The sequence below is a fragment of the Acomys minous genome (assembly GCF_964271855.1).
Source record: "Acomys minous genome assembly, chromosome: 7".
Taxonomy (NCBI): domain Eukaryota; kingdom Metazoa; phylum Chordata; class Mammalia; order Rodentia; family Muridae; genus Acomys; species Acomys minous.
The window spans coordinates 94,281,512-94,308,265 of record NC_140488.1 but is presented as its reverse complement, the minus strand read 5'-3'; the positions used below and the strand labels follow the sequence as shown (position 1 = coordinate 94,308,265).

The window sequence follows — 26,754 nt, the reverse complement described above, 5'->3', positions numbered from 1 at the left end:
TAATGTTCTACTTGTAGATTTCTAGGACCCTCTGGATCCTTCTACTTTGCCATTCTCCCATGCTTCTCTCATCTAGAGTCCCACTAGAATGTCCTCCCCTCTGTCTCAGTTTCCTGGTAAGTGAAGGCTTTCGTGGGACATGCCCCTTGGGCTAATATGCAGATATAAGTGAGAAGACTGTGCATTCTTATTCTAGCCAACTATAGTACAGGAACCACTCAAGAACATAAAGGCTCCAAGTACCATTTTATTGATCATGATTCACAATGAGAGAAAGAACTCAGCTGAATGATTCTTTTGCTTGTGGTGTCAGCTGGGACAGCAGTTCCCTAGATGCCTGAGTACACTAGAATAACCAAGATGACATATTCACTTGACTAGTGGTTGATGCAGGTATTTGATAGAAACCTTGAGTGGGAAGTTGACCAGAACATTTAGATTCTCCCTCCATATGGTCTCTGCATGACTTTGGTCTTTCCCAGAATGATGGCTGAGTTTCAAAAAGGAACATTCCTAGGAAAGCCCTAATGTATCATTCAAAAGAAATACTAATTCAAGGGAGAAAATATAGACTGTTCATCACTTGAAGAACCTACACAGAAAGTAGAACCAGTAGAATACATATGTGATGTTGAAGAAACTTACTCGATTGGGTTACCTATAGTTAGATGAAATAGGGAAACCAGTATCTGCTTTAAGAAGCTGGAAGCCTCTGAATAAAGTTGACCAATGATGCAGCCCCAGTCCACATGGAAGGCTTGAAAGTTTCCTTGCGAGTTGTAAGAGTCTGAAAAATCACTGAAGACCTCAGACTCAAAAAGTATGTAAAAACAAAGGTCATTTCTCAGTCATTTGATATTCCTCTAAGATTCTCAAGTGACAGCACATACGGTGAGGATGGGAAGAAAGGGGAACACTCCTCCATTTGCTGGTGGGAGTGCAAACTTGTACAACCACTTTGGAAATCAATCTGGTGCTTTCTCATAAAATTGGGAATAAATCTACCTCAAAACTCAACTATACTACTCCTGAGCATATACCCAAAAGGTGTTCCAACACACATCAAGGAAATTTGCTCAACTATGCTCATAGTGGTGTTATTCATAATAGCCAGAAACTGAAATTAGTCCAGATTTCCCTCAACTAAAGAATGGACAAAGAAACTGTGGTACATTTACACAATGGAAAACTATTCAGCTATTAAAAACAAGGAAATTTTGAAATGTGCAGGTAAGTGGATAAAACTAGAAATGATCATCCTGAGTGAGACTACCCAGGCCCAGAAAGACACGCATGATATATACTCACTTATAAGTAGATATTAGATGTCCTCTGAGAGTCCCTACTCAGTGGGGGGATCAGGACAGAGCCTGGGACTCACTGCTGGACTCCAGGTGAGAGTGGTATGGAAGAATGGGCACACACACACACACACACACACACACACACACACACACACACACACACATGGAACTAGAGGATATCTAAGAGGGTGTGATATCTTCTAATTTGATTGGGTGGATTAAGGAGCAATCGCAGGGGGCAGGGTGTAAGATGATAGGCTGGAGCCAAATGGCCAGTCACCCACCCAAGTTACAGTCCAGAGACTTTAGGCCTTATATGGTCACATTAGTGGCTGATTGGCTCAGATATTTCCTTCTTGGGACCAGGAGCATCCTGTAACATGACTCCAATTGAGATTGGCTGTTGCCAGCCAGTACCTGTAGGGGCTATGAGACTTCTGCTACAGTGCCATGCGCCCGGGGCTAAGTGACTCTAGCTGTGGACCTTTTAGCAATGTCTGATCCTCTCAGAGTCATTGATATCAGCTCATGTTCAAAGTCTGAAGAAGCTGAGGCCTAACATCCATGGCTATTGGCAGCAGAAAAATTTGCACTTGCTCGAGTGGACTCAACTTCTCCTTTGCGAATGTTTTATTCATTTCCATCTGCATCGTACTGGATGGCATTGCCCTCATTTAGGATGTGTCTTTCTTCCTAATTTGTTGATGTAAATGCCAATGTCTGTGGAAATACCCTTGCAAATATGTCTGAAGATGTTCTTTGCCATTTGTTAGGGTGTTTCTCAGTATACTGAAGTCCTCAACTAACATTAGTCATTATACTCCCTTGATGACCTTTCTTGCTCACTTTTTCTTAAGTCCAACTCTTCTTTGCTCCTTGGAATTTGCACTCAGCCACTGTCAAAATTCTTTCTAGCCTAAATATATTCTTGGAGACGTTCCTTTTCATCATATTTGTGTGTGCTTTTCCTATTATTATCTCAGGTGCTGGCTACCTTTCCCCCTTTGCCCCTCATAGTCCTTAACTGGTAGATAAAAGAATATCTCTGCTGCTATGCATTTCTAATTTCTAATTCTATTCTAACTTTATCCTATGAATACCACATATCTGTCCAACCTTAAATCTTGGGCCATTGGACTATGACATTCACTTCTACCTTTGGATTATTCATCTGTTGATTATATGTCACTCTCTCCCCTTTCTATAAGATTGGCAGTCTCTCTTCACTGTCACTGTAATACTTCTCCTGCCATGATTCTTGGGGCTTTCCATGAATGCCTCTCTGCAGTCCCTGCTAGTCACTTTGTCTACACCTCTTCTGCACACCCCCACACTCACACTCTGGAATGATTTTAATTTCTTTACTTCTTTCAGAATCTCTGTTCATCTGAGACATCAATCCAAGCAAGTACTTGCTTTGCTTTTGTAAAGGGAGAGCAGCGGATGACGAAATTTCCCGGAATACTTTTAATGCTTTCTGGATTAATAACAGGATGATGGTTTTGGCCAGTTTATTAAAGTGCTGCTTAACAGGCACAGGCAAGCTTCCCACTAAATGCACTGAGGTTTAACATAGTGTGGAGCACAACACAGAGGAGTCATGCTGCATTTAGAACCCAAAGGGCTCTTTTAAGATTTATTTTGTGTGTTGGCCAGTCCAGTTCATGGGAAGATTCACATGGTTTCTATGACCATTAGTTTACTTGTATAAAACAATGAGGACATTCTGCTGAATCTGCCTCATTTGATTTATTTTCATTTTTGAATTTTATTTCATCTCTTTTTGATGGAGTTTGTATACCAAGTAACAGGATTCATGACACATTTCCATATGCATGTGTCATTATCAGGATTCTGTGAGGATGAAATAAAATAGCATATAGATGCCAGATTTGGGTCTGAACGATGTCATAAAAAACACAGTTCTAAAAAAATATTCCTGCAGGAGAGGCTTCCAGGAGTCTATGGGGGTGACACTAGCTGAGACTTCTAGCAGCCAGTGGGGGGTGTTAAGGAGACAGAAGTGGCCACTTCCTGTAGCCAGGTGGGACTTCCAGTGAAGATAGGGAGGATACCACCCATAAAACCTTTGACCCAAAATTTGTCTCGGCTACAAGAAGTATAGGGGTAAAGATGGAACGGAGATTGAAGGAATGGCAAATCAATGACTGCCCCAACTTGAGACCCATCCCATGAGGGAGAGAGCCAACCCTTGCCACTGTTAATGATATTCTGCTATGATTGCAGCTGATGGAAAGAGATGCAGAGAATCACAGCCAAACAATATGCAGGGTTTGAGGAGTCCTGTGGAGGAGCGGGAAGAAGAATTGAGGGAGCAGGAGGGATCAAGGACATCACAAGAAGACCAACAGAGTAAACTAACCTGGGCCCATGGAGCCTTACAGAGACTGAACCACCAATCAAAGATCATGCATGGACTGGACTTAGACCCCCTACACATATGTAGCAGATGTGCAGTGTAGTCAATATGTGGGGGAGCATGGGCTGTCTCTGACTCTGTTGCCTGCCTTTGGATCCCTTTCTCCTAGATGGGCTGCCTTGTCAGGCCCCCATGGGAGAGAATGCCCTTAGTTGTGCTGTGACTTGAGGGCTAGGGTTGCTTGGTACCCCGATGGGAGCCTCCCCTTCTCTGAGAAAAAGGAGAGGGAAGGTAGAGGAAAGAGGATGTGAGGGCTGGACTGGGAGGAGAGGGGGCTGGGATCAGGTTGTAAAGAGATTAAATTGATAAATAAATGGAAAATGTTCCTGATTTTAGAAGAAATGAAGTTGCATTTGAAAGTTTTGTTGGGACGATCTGGCTGTAAGAGACTGTTGCATACTGCTGCATGCCCACACCTGTTCCTAGTCTCCAGTTCTGCCACTTTGGCTTCTGAAAACTGTAATAGTAATATAAAACATTATCACATAGCAGATACTGTGCTAAAGTGCTTATTGGCCAAAATGGATATAGGTTTTTAACATCATGGTGTTTTTAGCTGGTTTAGGCTAGTCATCAACACATGACTGTGAAAAGAGCTGGGACTGACATAGACTGGGAGGGCCTGTACTAGGGAGATTTGACTTGGCTAGTCTATAGAGAAGACAACCCTAAGGAGCTGCGAGCAGAAGGAAGGTGGCCATCAAGTGTATGGAGAGGAGAGATGTATACATTTCTCACTGCTGCTATAACAAATTATAACAATTTTAATTGCTTAAAACCACATGGGCTTATGATCTTATAATCCTGGAGATCAGAAATTCTCAAATCATGATATTGACAAAGCTGCATGTCTTCAGGAAGTTTTGTGGAAGAATCCATTTCTTTGACTTTTCAAGCCCTATAGACAGTCATGGCTCCTCTCTTCATTTTCAGAGTCAGCAGCATAGTATCTTGACATCTCTCTGACTTCTTACCTCTGACTCTTCTGACTCTCTTATTCCTTGTAAGGATGCTTGTGATTATAGTAAGTCTACTGGACAGTCTAAACTGTTCTTTCAACATAATTAAATCTACCAAAGTGTCTTTGGACCATGTAAGATAGTGTATTATAGATGTGGGAATGATCTGGCTGTGACATCTGCCACTGATTAATCATCAGGGTTGATTTAGCTGATACGGCTGGCTAGGCAGATGTCTCCTTCCTCCCTCACCACTCCATGAAGCTTTGTGCACAGTTAAAGTTTGGTTGTGAGTCTCAGCTGCTGGTTTGATCCCCTGTTGGGTGGAGTCTTTCAGAAGACACCTATGTAGGCTCCCATCTTGTTCCCTCTCTTCAAGCACTTCCAGTGTCTGTTCTATTTGTTCTTCTGAATTAAGCATTCTCCCTAGTGTTCTCCTTGTTATTTAGCTTCTTTAGGTCTGTGTATTATAGTGTGGCTATCCTCTATTATATGGCTAATATCTGCTTATAAATGAGTATATATCATGGGGAGCAGGGGCTGCCTCTGCCATTTTCTTGTAAATTTATGCAGTACAGGTATGATGTGATTGTGTTGGGGAAAGTAGGTAGAAGAGATCAGCTGAGGGTGAGGAATTGAGGAAGCACAAACTAACAGCTTGGAAAGGGGCATGGACTGACCACTCAGGAAACAGAGATTCTAGAAAGGTAGGGAAAACCCAAAGGAGCATTATTATTTCCCAAAAGCCAAAAGAAATGAATATTTTAAAAAGTAATGAGTGGTACCTTGGAATATACCCAGAAGATGATCTACCACACAACAAGGACATATGCTCAACCATGTTCATAGCAGCCTTATTCATAATAGCCAGAACGTGGAAACAGCCTAAGTGTCCCTCAGTAGAAGAACTGATAAAGAAACTGTGGTACATTTACACTATGGAATACTACTCAGCTATTATAAACAAGGAATTCCAGAAATTTGTGGGAAAATGGATTCAACTAGAACTGATCATAATGAGTGAGCTAACCCAGAAGCAGAAAGACTCAAATGGTATATGCTCACTTATATCTGGACACTAGCCTAAGGGGCATGTCCCATGAAAGTCTTCACTTACCAGGAAAGCGGGATAGAGGTGAGGACATCCTATTGGGACTCTAGGTGAGAGAAGTATAGGAGATTGGGGTAATAGAAGGATCCAAAGGGTCCTATAAACCTACAAGAAGAACACTATGACGGGCAGATCTGGGCCCAGGGGTCCTGCTCAAGCTATGGCACCAACCAAAGATAATATGTGCAGTGAGCATCAAATCCCTACTCAGATCCAGCCAATGGACAGGACATTCTCCACAGTTAAGTGGAAAATGGGGACTGACTTTCACACAAACTCTGGTGTCCCATATTTGACCACGTCCCTTGATGGGGAGACCTGGTGGCACTCAGAGAAAGGATAGCAGGATACCAAGAAAAGACTTGATACCCTAAGATCATATACAGGGGGAGGAGGTTCCCCTCAGTCACAGTCACAGGGGAGCAGAGTAGGGGGAAAGCAGGGGGGAGGGAGTAATGGGAGGATACAAGGATAGGATAACAATTGAGATGTCATATGAATATTATCAATAAAATAAAAGATAGTAAAAAACAAAGTAATGAGTGGTCATCAGTGTCCACACTATTCAAGTAAGACGAGAACAGGGAAAAATATATTGTTTTAATGACATTACGAAGGAAATTCTTAAGTGTAGGATGGCCAATGTCAGAATATTTCTACTTTCATTTGATAAATAACTGAGTCATACTAAAAGAAAACAACCAAGGTGACAACACAAGAACATGAATTGTGTGGAGCCAGTTTTTAATTTGGGGACCTCAATCCTTAAGCTAGAGCCCCAGGTTGAGTTCATAGCCCTCTCTTTCATCAGAGTCCAAAAGAAAGAAGTATAGTATTCAATTGGGTAAGGTGGCTCATGTCTGCAATGCTAACACTTGGGAGTCTAAGACAGGAGGAGTTTTAGGCTGGTCTGAGCTATATAGTGAGACATAATGATCTATAGGTTAGTATTTACCAATTGAAAACATGAGCAACCCACGTGGTTTTTTTCTGAGATGCCTTAATCTAACCCACAGGAATTAGAAGTTTTTTTTTCTGAGACAGAGTATCTCTGTATATCCCTGGATGTCCTGAACTCACTCTGTAGACCAGGCTGGCCTCAAACTCACAGAGATCCTCCTGCCTCTATGTCTCTGAGCGCTGGGATCATGGGCCTGGCTATGGAATTAGCAGTTCTTACCCCCCGTACTACCCTAAGGTCCTGATTCATAATCCAACAAAATTTTGTCCTATTCATCTAAGTGTGCTTTAAACAAAAACAATAACAAAAAATCCACAATAGCTCCTGTCTTCTCACATGCCTGAGACATTACATTCCCATTGTGTGTTCTTTGCTATTTATTTTTTGGGTGTGAAAGTGTTTAAGAACAGATCTGTGTGTAGACAAAAAAAAGTATTTTTTTAAAAAAGGGAAATGGATGTTGTTGTGGGGGAGATGTCAGGCTTTGCATCAGAGGTTTGAGCTCCTAGCTTGTCTCTGGAAAATCATCTCAAAGGAGTTTCCTGGCCTTTTCATTGAAAAAAAAAGTGGCATCATAGCACTTGCTGCAAGTAAAGGCAACAAAAGGAAGTTATGAGAGGATTGAATGTGACTTATTTGGTAATTGAGAAGCAGAAAGATCTGCCCAATTTTACTCACTCTCAACAAAACTGCATATACATATGAAAAGGTTATGTATAGGAAAGTTTGTAGTAGTTAGACATGGTAGCACATGCCTTTAATCCCAGCACTTGGAAAGGCAGAAGCAGGCCGATCTCTGCAAGTTCAAGAACAGCCTGGTCTAAAAAGCAAGTCTAAAAAGCCAAAGCTACACAGGGAAACCCTGTCTTTAAAAAAACAAAATAAAATAAAAATAAAAAAAGTTTATAGCAACTCTCTTGCCAAAAGCCCCAAACTGAAATGAGAGGCCCAAACATTTACTGTATCAGTTAGCTTATGCTGTATAGCAGATGATTCCTAAGTAACAATTCATGCTTCTGTGGGTGAGCCATTAGCTTTGGTTCAGCTGAATAGTAACCACAAGTGGCTGCTCTTTTCCCAGACCTGCACAGTGTAACTAAATGTACCTTACTAAGATGAGCAAGCAGCCATGAGATACCTACAGATGTCTAGCAATAGATAACTAATATAAAGCTACCTCTGGCTCTTGTATTCTTTCTTCCCATCTTCTGAAATGCTCCCTGAGACTTGAAAGGGATGCTATAGATGTCTCCTTTATAGCCGAACATTCCAGCATCACTTATTCTTATCATACTGACCTTTATGAGCCTCTGCAGTTATTGCTGTCCACCGCAAAAAGACCCTTCTTTGACCAAATCTGACAGCTGCACTAAAGTTTAGGCATACACATAGTTATTTAGAGGACATTTTAGCAGCTACATCATGTCCATTTGGCAAAACAATAGCAGTACTTCCCACACTAGGACCTATGGCCTGCTCAAGCATGGGACTATTGACTGGGTTTACATTATCAGATAAGAATTTCCTCTTGGGTGTTTCTCAAATCCAATCAGAAAGTGGTTGGTGGTGTTGTAGAAAGACTCAGCAGGTAAGAAGATTTACTGTACTATCATGAAGTGCTGAATTTGACTCCCTGGCACCCAGGTGAAAATCTGAGAATGACTGTGCATGCCTGTGACCCCCAGCACTGCGGGGAGCAAAAATGAGAAGATCATTGTAGCTTTTTGGCTGCCAACCCGGTTCCGGGTTCAGTGAGAGATCTTGCCTCAAGATAATAAGGCAGAGAGTTATAAAATAAAATAAAAAAGAGAGTAGTTGGTTATCACTATAACAGACTTAACACTATTGTTCTAGTGGGCAGATGTTGTTTGGCTGGATATTGTGTGCAGAAGACACAGCTGAGTAAAACCATTGAGGACAATTCTCCAGTATTCCAGAACTGTGAGAGGTAGCCAGAAGGGAGAAAGCACCCAGCCAAATTCTATGTCTTTTGAATAAAGTGTGTGGTATGTGTACTCCTTCAGCAATAGGATATTTATTTTTAAAAATGATTTTTAAGGGACTGGAGGGATGGCTCAGTGGTTGTGAGTACTGACTGCTCTTCCAGAAGACCTAGGTTTAATTACTAATAGCCACATGGTGGCTCACAACTGTCTATGACTCCAGTTTCAGGGCATCTGGCACCCTCTTCTAGCCTCTGCAGGTACCAAGCATATATGTGGTGCACAAGCATACATGCAGGCAAAATACTCATAAACATAAATTTTAAAAATTAAAATATTTTCAAGCTTAAATTCATTTTTAAAATTTGAACACACAATGGAACCATTTTCTGTGGATATAGCTTAGTTGGTAGAGTGCTTGTTTAATATGTACAAGACCCTGGTTTGATTTCTAGTACCTAAAAACCAAGAAACAAAAACCCCACATAATGCATGTGTATATAATACAAAAATTTAAAGATATAAAAGAGTGGACCATGAAGGTTCCGTTTCCCTTTTAGCTTTCCAGATTTTTATTCCCTATCTCAGAGAATGCTGTCTATTCTCTCTCCATTCTCCCCCTCTCTTTCTCCCTCCTTTCCCCCCTTCCCCCACCTCTCTCCAGGGTTTCTCTGTGTAGCCCTGGCCGTCCTGGAACTCACTTTGTAGACTAGGCTGACCTAGAACTCAAAGAAATCATCCTGTCTCTGCCTCCATGAGTGCTTGGATTACAGGCGTGTGCCACCATTCCCAGTTGTTCATTGTATCTTTCTGGAGATTTTCTATATGTAGTCAACCAATATGTTTTCCATCAATAGGAAAATAGTTGGGTATGATACACTATGGGGTATCATAACTGCACAGAGTTATATGTATTCAGGTATACAAACATATCTTTTTGTATACATACAAATATATATATATATATATATATATATAATTTTCTGAGACTATATCTATGTATTTTTAATCAGGACATAAAAGATTTATTTCTTAAGGCAGAATCATATGTTCAGGCTGGTTTTGAATCTGTGATCCCCAAGCCTTAGCTTCCCAAGTGCTGGGATTACAGGCCTGTCTAAGGTCTGTTTTTTAATAGTTGTCTAGCATTTTATAGTAGCACTGTGGCATAAGTTGGGAAGCTAATCTTATAGCGATAGATATATAGATGTTTTCTACCCTGTTGCTATTGCAAATAAAACTTCAAATAACAGTTCTGTACACACATTTTTTTTCTTACATGCTCAAGCATATCTGTTGATCTGATTTGAATTTCATTTCATTTGGTTTTGTCTCTAGTGCTGCACTCTAAATACTAAGATCAGTGTAACATTGGAAATAATGTAAAGGAATAGAACACCAGGACAAAATTTCAAGTATACAATTAACCCAGAAGGAAAATAGAAAAAAAGGTCAAAAGTGAGAAGTTAGATATCATGCCACTTGACTTTCTAGATCCCAGATTCCTCATCTCAAAACTGCTACAGTTAGATGGGATCTCAGATGTTCTTTTGTGGGTCCCCCCTCTGTTTTACATGTGAGGGGATTGCAATCCTGAGATGCCTGTAAACAGTACAGCTCAGTTGAAGAATATCTACTTTGGGATTGATGAGATGAATCAGCAGTTAGGATAACTTACTTCTTTCACAGGGGACCCAGGTTTAGTTCCCAGCACCTATATAAGGTGGCTCACAATTGTGTATAACACCAGTTCTAGGGGATGCAATACACTCTTCTGGCCTCTGCATGCATATGGTGCATATAAACCCTCATAGACACAGATATATATGCACATAATAAAAATTCTTAAAAAAAGAAAATATTCAAGTATTGGAAGTAAACCTTGTATTATAATTGAATTATATGGATACAATACCTCATATTGAGTAGAAATATATAAAATGTGTGAAGGATAAATTTACATTTGAATTCTATACCACTATATCTAGAATTAAACTTATTTTGCATCTATATACAAAATCCTATACCAGTGAATCAAAAATAACCTTGTGAGTGGCAATTGAGGCATTAAGATGAGTAGATTCACCAATCTACTTTTTGTTCTATCTTCTCTATATATTTCTATATTCCTGCCTTCTTTCTTTTCAACCCCTGTCTCCAAACCTAAGAATGTAAGATAAGGGAAAAGAGAGACATTGCTAAATCTAACCTCGTTTTCTTTCTAAGACCAATAATAACTTGTAACCAACTCCCATTGGAAATAACCCTCTATAGCCCAAGAAAGCAACCAAAAACCTACCTGACCCCCCTTAAAGGAAATGGGGTATCATTCTCTTAAGGTTTATTCTGGCTGACTTGGGACGAATAATACCTAGAAGGGGCCCAAATAAAATTGGGGAAATGGTGAAACAAGCTAGGAATCGCATTTGTGGTCCAGTTTCTAAATGTTGAGAAATTCTAGGCTTAATTAGAGTCCTGTATGGGACAGTCTGAAATGCTGGACCAATTGGGATTGGAAGCTTTTTTCAAAAGTGTCCTGGGAGCTGTCTTGTTCTGATGAGGAAAAGCAGTTGATGCACTTGGTGCTGGAACATGAAGGATACAGGATGTCAGTGTCCAGCATGCTGAGAGGAATGAATCCTATCAGGTCTGATCCAATATCAGTGCCTGATTCTTTTGTTCTGAAAACATATACTTTCTCACAAGCCTATTTGATCATGGTGGATGATGTTTTTGGTGTGTTCTTGGATTCAATTTGTGAGAGTTTTATTGAGTATTTTTGTATCAATTTTTATAAGGGAAATTGATCTGATATTCTCTTTCTTTGTTGGGTCTTTGTGTGGTTTAGGTATCAGGGTGATTTTGGCCTCATAGGATGAGTTTGGCAGTGTTCCTTCTGTTTCTATTTTGTAGAACAGTTTGAGGAGTATTGGTCTTATGACTCTTTTGAAAGTCTCGTAGGAATTCTGCTCTGAAAGCATCTGGCCCTGAGCTTTTTTTTTTTTATGGAAGACTTTAACTGACTGCTTACATTTTCTATTATTCTGTATGTCTATTTAAATTGTTTACCTGATCTTGATTGAACTTTGGTAAGTGGTGTTTATCAAGAAAATTGTCCATTTTGTTTAAAATTACAAATTTTGTGTGATAAAGGTTTTTGAAGTAAGACTTAATGAATCTTTGGATTTCCTGAGTGTCTGTTGTTATGTCCCTCTTTCCATTTCTGATTTCGTTAATTTAGATTCTGTCTCTCTGCATTTTAATTAGTTTGGCTAAGGATCTGTCTGTCTTGTTGATTTTCTCAAAGAACCAGCTCTTGGTTCTGTTCTTTGTATTGTTCTCTTTGTTATTAATTTATTGATTTCAGCCATGAGTTTAATTATTTCCTGCTGTCTACCTCTCTTGGGTGTGCTTCCTTCTTTTTGTTTTATATCTTTCTGGTGTGCTGTTAAGTTACTAGTATGAGATCTTTCCAATTTCCTTATAAAGGCTCTTAGTGTTATGAACTTTCCTCTTGGCATTGCTTCCACTGTGTCCCATGAGTTTGCGTATGCTGTGCTTTCATTTTCATTGAATTCTGGAAAGTCTCTGTGAGTTCATATTGACTTAGGGGCCTTGTTTCTTTGGTGTCTGGATCTTATACTCTTTCTGCCTCCTCTTCTGTGAGGTTCTCTGAGCCCTGAGGGGAGGGAGTCAATGGAAACATCCCATTTAAGGCTGAATGTTCTAATGTCTCTGACTTTCTGCATCATTTCAGGCTGTGGGTCTCTGTATTTGTTCCCATCTGTTGCAGGAGGAAGAGTCTCTGATAATAGCTGAATAAGATCTTCAATTCTTTGTATTTCTCCTGTCTCTTCCTCTTCAGTGTTGAGATTACATATCTGTACCACCATGTCTGGCTTACCTTAATTTATTTTTAGAAGCCTTGTTATGAGATGAAAAGCTGTTCATTTTTCAAAACTCAGTTAATTTAAATTAAAAAACATATTGCATTCTGTCCACTACTTTCACACTACTTTCACAGATAAGAAAATATATCAAGTCCATGGTGAGTATAATTTTCTTTAAGACCTGTGGAAAGTAAATGTATACATTTTGGACATAGAATGTAACATCACAAGGAAAAATAATATTGGTAGGGATGGTGAAGGAGAAGGCAAACAGGTCATTTTTCAGAAGGCAAATTATTTGTTTTACAGTATTTGCAAAATTTTCAGTTTGAGAGAGGGTGGAGTTGTGGTCATTTTGTACTCTAACTACACTTAAATAGTCCAGAAATCACTGTAAGAGTAATAAAAAAGTTGGACATAAGAAGGCTTTGAAACAAAGTTGTATGTACAATGTGTAAAAACTAAAGGAATTCAAACGGTAACCCTCTACCCGCCCCTCACTTGGCTCTATATACAGAGTAGTACATTTGGGGCTCATTCAAGTATGATACTCAATTCAAATTTGTTCCATATGACACGCTTTCACAAGTAAATGGATGCTGAGTGCAGTTGGTGAAGCTGTATCACTTCTTACAGAATATTTGTTTGCTGTGTTTAGAGGATGAGAAAGCCCATAGGCTGGGAGTCAGTTCAGAGTGATAAAATTTTGCCAGAGTCACTATGATAAAAAGTCATAAACTGAGTGGTTGTTACATGGCATATATCTGTATCTGGAAAGTGGGGGGGGGTTAAGTGGTCTTGATTTTTTTCATTAATCACAGTCACCAATTGAGGGTAGGCACATTGCCAACCCAGGCCAAATAAGTCTATTCTCATGGAGATGGGGCTTGGCTATTATGTAGGCTACTACACATGTCTGCCATGAGATATCTGTTTTTTTCCAAATTTCTTGGAAAAATGCAAGTAGTTAACAGTGGGAGGGGGCTTAATAGGATGTATGTATTATTTCACTCACAGAATTAATAAGTCACTGTGGCTCTTAGAAATACTATACTGAAAGTAATTGATGGTTAGATGCTGGTGCAAAGATTCTTCAGTATCTGAAAGACAGGCAACCCTGCACATCACAGAAAATGGCACTGTTGCATTGATACTAAAGATGTATTCACATAATTGTCCCTTTTAGTTAAGTAAACAGGCATGCTTCATTTTTTTCACCAACCTTGTAAAAGCTCTTGTGATCATCTCTTGGTGCCATCTATCATCAGTATGAAACATATCTCATGTCACTTTTTAAACAGTTTCCCTCTGAGTTATTGATTCAGTGGTCTTTTGTCAGGCACTGACTATATGTTAAATACTTTGCTTAGTTTTGTGGAAAATTTTGAGTCAAGTCAGAAATGACATTTCCCTCAAGGAGCTCCCAATCTAACAGATAATAAGACATACATATCAGTTCTGAAAGATAGAATGTAGTATCTATATCATAAAAATTGGACAGATGGTTATTTCAGTAAAATACATATTAATATCTATAAAATTCCTATTTCCTTTAAATTATCAATATAAAATACCTATTCTAAGGATCCTTGAGCCTCTAGAAAATCAACATATTGATTGCAGGTGAATCCCCATAAATTATATGCAAAACTGTGTTTATATATTTGATTGCTTTATTTATAGGAAATCATCCTTAAATTTTGTGATTCTTAAATGAAAAATTATTTAATTCACTACAATACTCCCACTTCATAAAATGTATCTTGTTTTTTAAACCTATCTTTAAAAAATGATCAGGCATATAGACAAAGATTTATTAAGGATGTTTATTATAGCAGCATGTACAATTGTTTAAAACTAGAAAGAACTCAAATATCAAACAACTGAGTATTAGTTAATTTTAGAACATCTGCACAATGGGATTTATACTCCTTCTGAAATGAGACATCAGAAAGTTAATGACATGAAAATATGCTCACAATAAATGTGCAGTACAACTGTATTCATGGTTTGCACTCAATTATAACATCATTGAAAAGTCCAAGGGGATAACACAAGAAAATGTTGGCAATGATTACCTTGGTGTGTTGTGGATTAAGAATTATTTTTTCTTTAATCTTTTCTATACTTCTAAACATTTCTTCAATGAGCATGGATCACTTCAAAAATTGCAAAAATGTTAGTGTTATGTGAGAACTAGTAGAAATACCACGATACTCTGTAGTGAGATACTCCATTTATAATTTTATTTCATTTTATTTTATTTTAGACAGAGTCTCACAGTTTTCAGGGTGACCTAAAACTCCTTGTGTAGTTTATGATGACACTGAACTTCTAGTCCTCCTTTTGTCTCCTGAATGCTCACATTATAGCTATGTACCACTTTGCCTGGCTTATGTTGTACTGGCCCAGGGCCTTATGTATGTTAGGCAAACACTCTTTGAATTGAGTGACATCTGTAGACCTATAAGATGCATTTCAAAAGATTAGAATGGCTTCTTAGAGGAGGTAACTTTTTAGCATAACCATGAATCACAGCTAAAGCCTTGACCTTCTTCTTCTTCTTCTTCTTCTTCTTCTTCTTCTTCTTCTTCTTCTTCTTCTTCTTCTTCTTCTTCTTCTTCTTCTTCTTCTTTTTGAGACAGGATTTCTCTGTGTAGCCTTGACTGTTCTGGACTCACTTTGTAGACCAGGCTGGCCTCGAACTCACAGCGATCCGCCTGCCTCTGCCTCTGCCTCCTGAGTGCTGGGATTAAAGGTGTGTGCCACCACGCCTGTTCCAAGCCTTGACCTTCTGAGGACACTAAGAAAAGGTGATGGTTGAAAATGTTAGGATTCAAGGGGAGAGCGTCATGTAGAAACTGAGATGTGATTACTTTTCCCAGAGAGTACAGAGAGGTCTCTTTCAAGAAAACAGCAGTCTAAGAGTGTAAGTCAACTCCCAAAGCCTCTCAAAAACTCCTGTTTTATGGCCTGTGTTGTTTAATAACCTTTCCTTTTCTGTGATAGGGAGTTCAACGTGGGGTTACACTGATAAGTTATATAAGGATGGAGTAAACACAACTTATGTGGACTTTTAGAAAACATTAGCCAAAAATTCAGAAAGTGGGATTATAAGACTTAGGAAAGAAGGATGAGAAAGCAAAAAATAAAATAAAAATTAATTAAAAGCCTGTTGTATATTGTTTTGTGACTTAAGTTGTTTGGCAGCCAGATGTCTTAGTGTGAAACTGTAGATCTTAATCCCTTAATATATCTAGAGGAAAGCAAAAGCTAGTAACAGATTGATTAATGCCATATGGTGTAAGATTACACTGCATAATGTTTATTAGAACATTTTACTATTCTGTATTAGATTTAACAAGACAGTAATTTTTAAGGAACTAATTATTCATTTGACCTACTAATTCATTTGGGAACTAACACTTAAGAAATTCATTTAAAAAGAGAAAAAGTATCTATTTATACAAACTATTTTTATAACAGAAGAAAAAATATTGGAAACCAACTTGCATGGGAGCTCTGATGTACTTAAATATACCCAAAGAAGGAAATATATTATAGCTATGAAAAGTGTTAATTTATAGGTTTAATAGTTATATGGATAAAACAATAAAGGTATCTGATCATCAGGACAGCAGTGATCACAGAGTGACCAAGAGGCCATATTGTAGATCACAAAATGTCAGTGTCTATGTTTCCCAGGTGAGAAGAGAGCCCATGGTGATGGAAATGAGTGGGTCCAACCTCAGCTCACTTGGCTAATCCCTGGAAAAGTTCTAGGGTTCTAGCTGGTGTGCGGTATCAGCTTCTGGCCATAAGCCTACTCTCACCTTCCTGGGGATACCTTCTGGTGGTGGTGGTGGGCACATAAGAGGCTCCAATTTCCAGCCTCCTGATACCCGGGATTCACAGAAACAGCCTCAGCCACTACTCCAAAGGTCACCTGGTCTCTCTAGGGAGACCCGCCAGATTTCTGGGCTTGCAGGTTCTCTGAGATGGCTGCACCCAGTCAGCACAGTGTCTGAGCACAGTTTCTGTGCTGCCAGAGCTCATTAATCTTGGAGCAAGAAAGCCAGTAGTGGGGCAGCTGATTCCCAGATTTCCCCCAGTGAGAGGAGCATACCCGGGTTCCCAAGGAGTCCAGTCTGTCCTCAGGATCATACATGTGAGGTAACCCAGACTCGGAAATACAGGCGTGTTATATATGCACTTATAAGCGGATATTAGCCATATAATACACGATTGCCGTATTACAACCCACAGACCTAAAGAACCTAAATAACAAGGAGGATCTTAGGGAGGATGCGTGCTTCTCATTCTGAAGGGCAAATAGAATAGACACCAGAAGTGGTTGAAGAAAAGGAACAGGACAGAGCCTACCATAGGGGTCCTCTGAAAGATTCCACCTAGCAGAGGATCCAAGCAGAAGCTGAGTCTCACAGCCAAACTTTGGGTAGAGCACAGGAGTCTTATGGAAGAATGTGTGCGTTGAGGGGGGGATAGAAGGACCCGGAAGGGACAGGAGCTCCATAAGAAGACCAACAATGCAAACAAATCTAGGCCATTGGAGGCTGATGTACCAACCAAGGACCATACATGCAGAGGACCTAGGCCTCCTGCTGAGATGTAGTTTTGCAGCTAACTCTATGTGAGTCCCCTAGTAAGGGGAGCAGGGGCTGTGATGTCTCTGACATGGACTCTGTGGCCTGTTCTTGGATTGCTTCCCTCTGGCAGGGTGGTCTTGCCAGGTGACAGAAGAAGAGGATTCAGGCATCCCTGATGAGACTTGATAGACTGGGGTCAATTGGTAGGGAAAGAGGGATCCCCCTTTCTGACGATGATAGGTGGGAAGAGGGAGGGATGGTGGTACCAGAAGGAGACAAGGAAGGGAGCTACGATAGGGATGTAAAGTGAATAAATTAAAAAAAAATAAATTTAAATAAAAAATAAATTTGTGTTAGGAGAAAAGCAAAACATTAATGATTTTTGTATTTCCTTGAAGATTAATTTGTACAATACTGGGCCAGTCTAAAGTAGTGGGTAGTATAACATTAAGAGGACTTGGAAGTGGGGGCTTTGAACTGAACAATTTTATTTTGGAAACAAATGTTCAGCATCATTTCTTTATACGGTCTTTCTGCATCCGGGGATCTAGAAACCAAAGAGCTCTATTTTGCAGAAGCCCTTGCCAGTGGCCTTCCAGGTTAGAGCCTACCAGTGAGAGGCTCGCTTTTAGATTTGGAAGGCAGAAGAGAAAATGAAACTATTACAATAGTATTGAGAAGGCTATGGGCTTTGTCAGGCAGAAGATGTGAAAAATTTCACCTCTTTATACTTAGCTACTTGCAAGTCACCTATTTAAGTGCTGCAGACCACTAATAGAAATAGCTAAGCACAGCTTCCTTTAACCTCCATTTCCTAGGCTTCTAATGGCATTATAAACATTTACTTCTCTGAATTAAAGTATTTCCCTTCATATATCCAAGTAATTTTAAAGTTTCTGACCAAACTGTGAGTGATATAGTATCTTTGCCATTACTCTATTTGCTTTCCATTATAAACTGATTAAACAGGTGAAACATACATTCAACTACTATCATGTTTATGTCCCTGTAGGTTTAATATACTCAAAAATATATGCCATGTACAGTATTCTCACCTAGAAAAATTATCCAGTGCTTTGCCAGCCATCACCAATAGTCTTTGCAATCTCCAGCATATGCTCCTTACACAAAATGGTTCAATGATCAATAGGCATAGTTCTAAACACTCATTTAGCTTGAACGTAATAGTGTGTATGCATTATAGGGGATCACAAAGGTCAGCTGACAAATTGGTATGAAAATGCTCTATCATATGAATAAGTCAAAACTGGATCTATTCATTTGTCTAGACATGATCTACATTGTTTTGGAAAAAAGAGCTCAGACTCTGTATTAGTACACCTACTTACTAGAGGAACATACTATGTATGTATGTAGACATAATCTGTAGGGGCATGTACATATATTGAAGACAATATGTGTGTGTGTGTGTGTATGTGTGTGTGTGTGTGTGTGTGTGTGTGTGATCTATTTTGTTCCTGTAACAATATGGAAGTGCAATTGAAAGGTATCCTTCAGCAACTTGAAGCACTTTACACCTTCTCCTTTGTTTCCTCCAAGCCATTTCATTTTATTGGAGGGAAAGCATGAACTATGGGATTTGATGTCATTCAGACTCTTTTCATGGGACCTTTGCTTACAAATGCCTTTCCTTTATGTACAGTCCTTTGCAATGTCAGTTTGCCATATTTCTCACTAAGGTATGGAATCTATTCTACAACTTCTTTTAAACTGGCCTTGGCCACGTGACTTATTTTAATCAATGGAGTTTAAATTTTAAAAAAATGGGAGTGGAAATTTGAGAGAAACTTTTGTACTGGTCTCACTCCATCTTTATGTTTTTGGTAAGCTTGAGAAAGCTTTTACGCTAATAACCTTGAACCAACCCAAGGTGACACATGACCTAATTGCCCAAAATTTCCCAAACACTGTCCAACATCATGTGACAGCCAGCACCAACCACCAAGCATGCCAGCAAGGGCAACTTAGACGAACTAAACTTTTCTATTGGCTTTTACCTATACACCTAATTCCAGGGAAGACCACCAGAAGAGCCACTCAGCTCTTCCCACACCATTCTGCTGACCCATACAATCATAGACTAGTGACTGCTGTTATAAGTCATTGAGATTTACAATGGTAAGAATTAGACTGGGTATAAAGCTGTGAGTTTAGACAAGAAATGGAGACTATATTCTCTGCCCTTCAATTAAAAAAACAAAACAAAACCCTGAACATGATGGTGAAGGTAGTTAATTACAACATATAATCTGTGCCTCAAAGGAATGCAAACAGGAAAAGCAATGTTGAAGACTCCTTTTCTTTCCTTACTAATTAGAAAATTCTGTCAAATGAGTAGCTCATCACCCAATTACCATCAAAACTCAATGAAGTGAAAATGATTTTGATTCACTGAGAAATTTAAGAAAATTGAAATGGACTAGAGTCTGCATTCGCTCCTTCTTAAGACTGCCACAGCTTTGTTAACAGGTCTTGCCATGGACTCCCAGAGCTTGTTGCTCATGTCTAAGCATCCTTCCCAAGGTGATCCATCATCTTTCTTCAGGCTTAGCTATTGTTGGATTCATGTGCTGTTCATTAGATTGTGAGGGATTTGTTTGTTTGTATGTGGCAAATTAAGCTCTAGACAACATAGAAAGAATATACCCACCTGCTGCCGATAATCCATGCCTCACCTTTCAAATAGCTTTTCTACTAGCTCATCTCTTTAAAAAGTATCTTTTAAAATTAATTTTTAAAGTTAGAATACAAAAGTGATGGATTTCAGCATTGTCTCTGCCCCGGGCCTGATTCTGTCCTGCCTTTTTATGTGGTCATTAATGAAAGATCTATGGTCAAAGTTGATATTCACATTCCACTGTTTGTCTTTTCAGTTTTTTTTGGGTTTGGGGGCCAGAGGGTTTCTCTGTGTAGCCTTGGCTGTCCTGAGTTTGTTTTGTAGACCAGCCTGGTGTCGAACTCACAGAGATTCACCTGCTTCTGCTTCTCTGAGTGCTGGGATTACAGGCATGTACCACTGCTCGTGACTTTTTGCCTATTTTTCTGTCCATATATTTTCGTGGTCTTATGGAAGATGGGACTTTAAGATTTAGTCTAAATCTGTAGAGCTGTTTAGTGCTGGTTAAACCCCGAAGGTGAGAGTGAAGATGCCTTTAGACACTAAGAGTTGGCTCTGAGGCATGTTTCAAAGTAGGCCACTCCTACATGGTCACCTCTAAATAATTAGTTTTTAAAATATTTTCCTTCTCATCCTACCAACCCTTTGAGTACAGTTTGAAATTTAACTAAACTAAAATTTATCCTTGAGGGATGAGTTAAGGAATGAGTTAAATGGAGACAGACACTGGGTGAATTTGTTTCAAGGTACCCATTTCTTTAAGGAGTACCCTTACCACGGAACTTAATAACGAGATAAAAGGTTAGAGACAGTGTTGGGCATGATCTCCAACAGAGGTAAAATGGGAACGTGGAAATATGCTGCTTTGTGACATTGCTTCTATTATCATGCTTGGAATTCTGGCACAGGTCTTGTATAAGTAATTAATGCATATATTTTGTCCTCCTAGACAAGCTGTGGTTTCTTGAAATTAGGAAACCCAGATTTTTTGCTTTCCCAAACCTTCCATATTGCTTAGTACCACATAAACTAGACAGCAAGCTGTGTAATGACAAGTAATATAGCATCTTTCTTACTGTAATCTCTCTAGTACCTTGGAGAGTATCTGGCACATGGTAAGTACTCAATAAATATTGAATGAATGAGTGAATAAATGGGGCATCAGATACCTTATAACAGCTGTTGAATCAAAGAGTGAACTGATGAATAAATGTATGAGAATAGATACAGTCTGGAAATCTGGTGCTAGTCTGCTTGGAAAGCCTATAGTTCTGCATGTGATTGGAATGCAGGTCATATGAAGAAAGGCTACAGGAGGCATGCCTGTGTTTGTATCTTTCATTTATAAAAGCAGAAGGATTTGACTGCCTTAATTTTCACTATTCACTGAGTCTATTCACCTGGTTATTAAAAATTGCTTCATGTATTCTTAATTCATTTCAGTTTTTTGCTCAATTTCTCTGCTTTTGGGTTTCATTTCCCAATAATGGGGTTTGCTGTCTCTCAGCTCAATGTGACACTACTCAGAAGACCTTGGAATGGTTTCCATGGTTACATCTGGAATTCTCCCTTTGGAAATGTTGTGTTCTTTCCTTACCTTTAACTTCTACCTCAGCTATTTAAATGCACGCCTTAGGATTCTTGAAGAGAGCGTGTGTGTTAGCATTCCCCAGATACACTTCAAACTATGCAGAAGAGAAATCAAGGACTTCATATTCCTGTGCAGAGCAGGAACAGATGATGTGGTACTGAAGCCCTCTGAGGGAGGATAAGGGCCTGAGACATCCCCCCAGCAGTCTCCAGATTGCCAAAGCTGCTTTCCACATTCCAGGTGCAGTCATATAACAATACTGGGCACTGAGACCAATACTAAAGCCTTTTCTTTATTCATATTTTATTTTCATTGAATCATCATGCTAACCTTACTGATGTGTCTTGCCTTGATGCCTCTTAAGTATGTGTGAGTAGCTAGAAAGAAGTCAGAAGAGTGAAGCTAGTGAAAATTGGTGAAGAAGGCATTGTTCTTAGAGGAACTTCAAAACTGAACTGACTCCTGAGTTAGGTGACCTTCTAAGACCCTCTACTCTTTCTCCTCTGGTGTTATTTTTAAATGTTATTTATTCTTCCCTTATATTTTTTCTCTCATCCTGACTGCAGTTTTCCTCTTCCACCTTTCGTTTGAGAAAAGGGTGGGCCTCCCAGGCATATCAACTGAGCCTGGCATATCAAGTTACAATAAGACTAGGCACATCCCCTCATATTTAGGCTGGACAAGGCAATTTAGTAGGCAGAATGGGTCCCAAGAACAAGTGAAAGAGCTCCCTGTCCCACAATACCCCCAAGCTAAACAAACACAGCATGTATGTAGAGGACCTAGCACAGATCCATACAGGGTCTGTAATTGTCACTTCAGTCTCTGTGAGCCCCTAAGAGGCCTGCTTAGTTTATTCTGTGGGCCATGTTCTTCTGGTGCCCTTGACCCCTCTGGCTTCTACAATCCTTCCTACCTTTCCTCCGCAGCCTACTGTTCGGCTGTGACTATCTGCATCTGCTCCTATCAGTTGCTGAATGAAGCCTCTCGAATGACAGTTATGCTAGGCTTCCATCTACAGGTACAGCAGAATATCATTAGGAATCATTTCGTTGATTTTTTGCCAGTTCTGTTCTGGATAGGACTAGGAAAACAATCCTCCCGAGTGAAGAAATCTAGACCCAGAAATACAAAATGGTGGATAGTAGCTGTAAAGGATAATCATGCTACAATCCACAGACTCAGAGTGACTAAACAACAAGGAGGGCTCAATGGGAACTTGAATGGACTGGCGGCAGGTGGGGACAGAAACAGAAGGGACCAGATGGGGGAAAGGATGGAGGGAGAGAGTACTGGAGTACTAGGAGAAACAGCTGGAACTAGGTGGGGGTGAGGGGAGCCATTTCAGGGGCAAGGTAGAAACCTAGTGCAATGGAAATTCCCAATAATCTCTGAGGGTGACCCTAGTAATGCGGAATAGGGAGGCTGAACAGGTCATTTTCTATAACCAGGCAAGGCTTCCAGTGGAGGCACTGGAACACCAACCTAGCCACAAAACCTTCAACCTACAATTTGTTTTGCCTGCAACATGTGCTGGGGTAAAGGAGGGACAGAAATTGTGGGAACGGCCAAGCAATGATTCGTCCAGCTTGAGATCCATGCCACCAGGATCCAGAGCTTAGATAGCCCAGAGACTAGAATAGAACCTACTGGTGTTATTATCTAATGTCTACCAACACTGAGAAACTTTCAGAGAATCAAGAATCAACTCTCAGACTCAGGTTAGGTAACTCTGGGATATACCCAGGGCTCCCAATGGACTGCAAGTAGATTGTACAAGCCATGCATCCAGTAATACAAAAATGCCTGTAGGAGAATGCCATTTCCTTTATGACCCCACCCTGTCTCTACATCCAGCCTTTTCTCTATACCTTCATTTATCTTCATGAAACCCCTGGTTCTTTCTTTAACCAGTTTTTAGCAAAGTCTTTTCCCAACTTCTAAAAGTCCCAACAAGAAGATTAAAAGAATCCATGCTTGTTTGTCCCCCACAAAGTTCAGTGCCTTAGGTTGTCCTTTAGACGCAGTGCCCCAGAGGTGTGCTTCATCCCCAGAAATGCATAAGGCAGACACACCTTGCCCCTGGCCTCACTGCTGCTGCATGAAATCCCAGAGAGTCTCTTAAATCTCCTTTGTGGACTTTCCTGTTTTCAGCCATACTCAGTCCTCATTGAAGGGCTGGCCTGATGGCATGAGCCCATCCCTAGACCACTTGGGAGGCCTCAGAGAGGTGGCAACAGTGGTGGGGTCCACATCCAGTTCCATGTTGGTAGGGAATCTTTTTATTATTATAGTGTAGTCTCTACAAGCATAGATGCTGGAGCTATACTTTACAGCTCATGGAGCCATGCCCTTTCTTCTTCTTTCTCAGATAGGTTTTCTTGGGCAAAGTGTTTAGCCAGCCTCTCTCTTTTTTTGTTTCAACTCTATAAACTGGAGGTGATTATAGTAACCATGCCTGCCTGTTATGACTACAAAATTAATCATGTGGAGTGCTTAGAATAGTGTGTGGCAGGATCTGCAAAGGAGCCCCCAAATATTGCCTAATATCAGCATCAAAGCTTCTTCTCTCCCTGAGAGATGTACTAGCCAAAGTCATATAATCTTCGAGTAACACACATAGTATAGGTTTTCAGCTTGCACCTACCTTGTATATAGACAACTAGAGTTGGATTTCAGTGTCCAGGGTAGTAAGAAAGGGTAAATGGGCCAATGCTCATGTAAGCACTTGAAAATGGACAATGATATGTTTACTTTTTGTTCTTTGTAATCAAGTTTGGGTGATGTTTATCATGTCATTTAAAACGTTTATTCCTTCTTTGATTCCCTTCTTCCTTGAGGTTCAATTTAGGTGTTTGCTTAAATTTTCCAAGCTCTCATTTTTTAAACCAAATTACACTAAGCATGAGAAAAAGTAAGGGTATGAGTAACTCTTTAAACACTCTTTTGCTTCTATTTCCCAGGCCCTCCCTCCCATGGAGGGAGAGGTAGCGTTGGCTATAAGGAGGAATCTTGTAGATTTTGCCTTTAGGGGGCCAACTTGGGCAGGGACAGTGCTGACAGTGTCTGTATTCCTTTTCTATTCTATTCACTCACCTCCCATCCACTCATCTTGCTTTGCTGACCACTGTCACAGGGGCCACAGAGTCTCCCTATGATCCAGAGCTGTATGGCTAAATCTGTATTATAGCTGCTCCACTGTCCCCATTATATTTAGCCATAGCTGACACTGGTTCTTGAGAGGAATCTCCATTCTCTTCCCTCAGTTAGCATTCATTGCACTATAAAATATTCCAAAACCCAGTAGTTTAAAATAGGTTACTCATCATGGTGTGTGCCCTGTGCTCAGTCCCTCACTCACCGCCTAAGGCCCACCTTGCTGAGGGCGCTCCCGCCGCCACCCCGCAGAAAGGCTTCGACTACCTATAGTCCTTTGCCAGATGAGATCAGTCTCACTCGGGTCTATGCCAAAGATGTAAAAGTTGAGGCGGGTGCTCGAGCCTTAGTGCTTCAAGGTATAGACCAAAGGGAAGAACTGTGATTGTTGAACAGAGTTGGGGAAGTCCCAAAATAACAAAAGATGGGGTCACTGTTGCAAAGTCAATTGATTTAAAGGATAAATACAAAAATTTCAGAACTAAACTCGTTCAGGATGTTGCCAATAACACAAATGAAGAGACTGGGGATGGACCTGCCACTACTACTGTTCTGGCACGTTCTATGCCAAGGAGGGCTGTGAGAAGATCAGGAAAGGCCAATCCAGTGGAAATCCGCAGAGGTGTGATGTTGCTTGTTGATGCTGTAATTGCTGAACTTAAAAAACAATCTAAACCTGTGACAACTCCTGAAGAAATTGCTCAGGTTGCTATAGTTTCTGCAAATGGAGACAAGGATATTGGAAACATCATTTCTGATGCAATGAAAAGGGTTGGAAGAAAGGGCGTCATCACAGTGCAGGATGGAAAAACCCTGAATGAGTTAAAAATTGTTGAAGGCATGAAGTTTGATAGAGGGTGTGCTTCCCCATATTTTATTAACATCAGAAGTTCAAAAATGTGAGTTCCAAGATGCCTATGTTCTGTTGAGTGAAAAGAAAATTTCTAGTGTCCAGTCCATTGTACTTGCTCTTGAGATTGCCAATGTTCGACGGAAGCCCTTGGTCATAATTGTTGAAGTTGTTCATGGAGAAGCTCTAAGCACACTGATTTTGAACAGGCTAAAGGTTAGCCTTCAGGTCCTAGTGGTCAAAGCTCCAGGGTTTGGGGACAATAGGAAGAACCATCTTAAAGATATGCCTAGTGCAGTATTTGAAGAAGAGGGATTGAATCTAAATCTTGAAATGTTCGTGCTCATGACTTAGGAAAAGTTGGAGAGGTCATTGTCACCAAAGATGATGCCATGCTTTTGAAAGGAAAAGATGACAAAGCTCAAATTAAAAAATGTAGTCAAGAAATCACGGAGCAGCTAGACATCACAACTAGTGAATATGGAAAGGAAAAACTGAATGAGCGACTTGCTAAACTTTCAGATGGGGTGACTGTGTTGAAGCTTGAGGGACAAGTGACATTGAAGTGAATGAGAAGACAGAGTTACTGCTGCTCTCAAGGCTACAAGAGCAGCGGTTGAAGAAGGCATTGTTCTAGGAGGAGGCTGTGCTCTGCTTCTGTGCACCCCAGCCTTGGATTCACTAAAGCCTGCCAATGAAGATCAGAAAATAGGTATAGAAATTATTAAAAAGAACACTTAAAATTCCTGCAGTGACTATTGCTAAGCACACAGATGTTGAAGGATCTTTGATAGTTGAGAAAATTCTGCCGAGCTCCTCAGAGGCTGGTTATGATGCTTTGCTCAGAGATTATGCGAACATGGTAGAAAGGGGAATCATTGATCCAACAAAGGCTGGAATTGCTTTACTTCTTGCTGCTGGGGTGGCCTCCTTGATAACTATGGCCGAAGCTATAGTGACAGAAATTCCTGAGAAAAGAAGGACCCGGCAATGGGAGCAATGGGTGCAGTGGGTGGGGGTATGGGAGGAGGTGTGTTGTGACTCCTGGAATAGTGTTTTTCCATTAGCAATGAAGTGTGACAGGAAGCTCAAGGCAGGATCCTCATCAATAATTTCAGAGAAGTCACCTGAAGAAAATAACTCAAGAGAAGGCTGGCTGGTCACTGTAACCATCAGTTACTGGTTCCCATCGAGAATATATAATGGTAATTGTCCATGCCTACAGATAATTTATTTTGTATTTTTGAATAAAGACATTTGTACGTTCCTGATACTGGGTGCAAGAGCCATATGCCAGTGTCCTG

General features: G+C 40.1%; 1 pseudogene across 1 annotated transcript in view; it reads left to right on the top strand.

The window, feature by feature from the left end:
* The window catches only part of LOC311601248 (60 kDa heat shock protein, mitochondrial-like), a 58,190-nt pseudogene extending 31,699 nt beyond the window's left edge, over positions 1 to 26,491 (top strand). The window contains exons 2-3 of the transcript in view: positions 23,599 to 23,713; positions 24,794 to 26,491. The product of the transcript in view is annotated as a 60 kDa heat shock protein, mitochondrial-like (transcript). The remainder of the gene's footprint in view (positions 1 to 23,598; positions 23,714 to 24,793) is intronic.
* Positions 26,492 to 26,754: the final 263 nt, after the last annotated feature.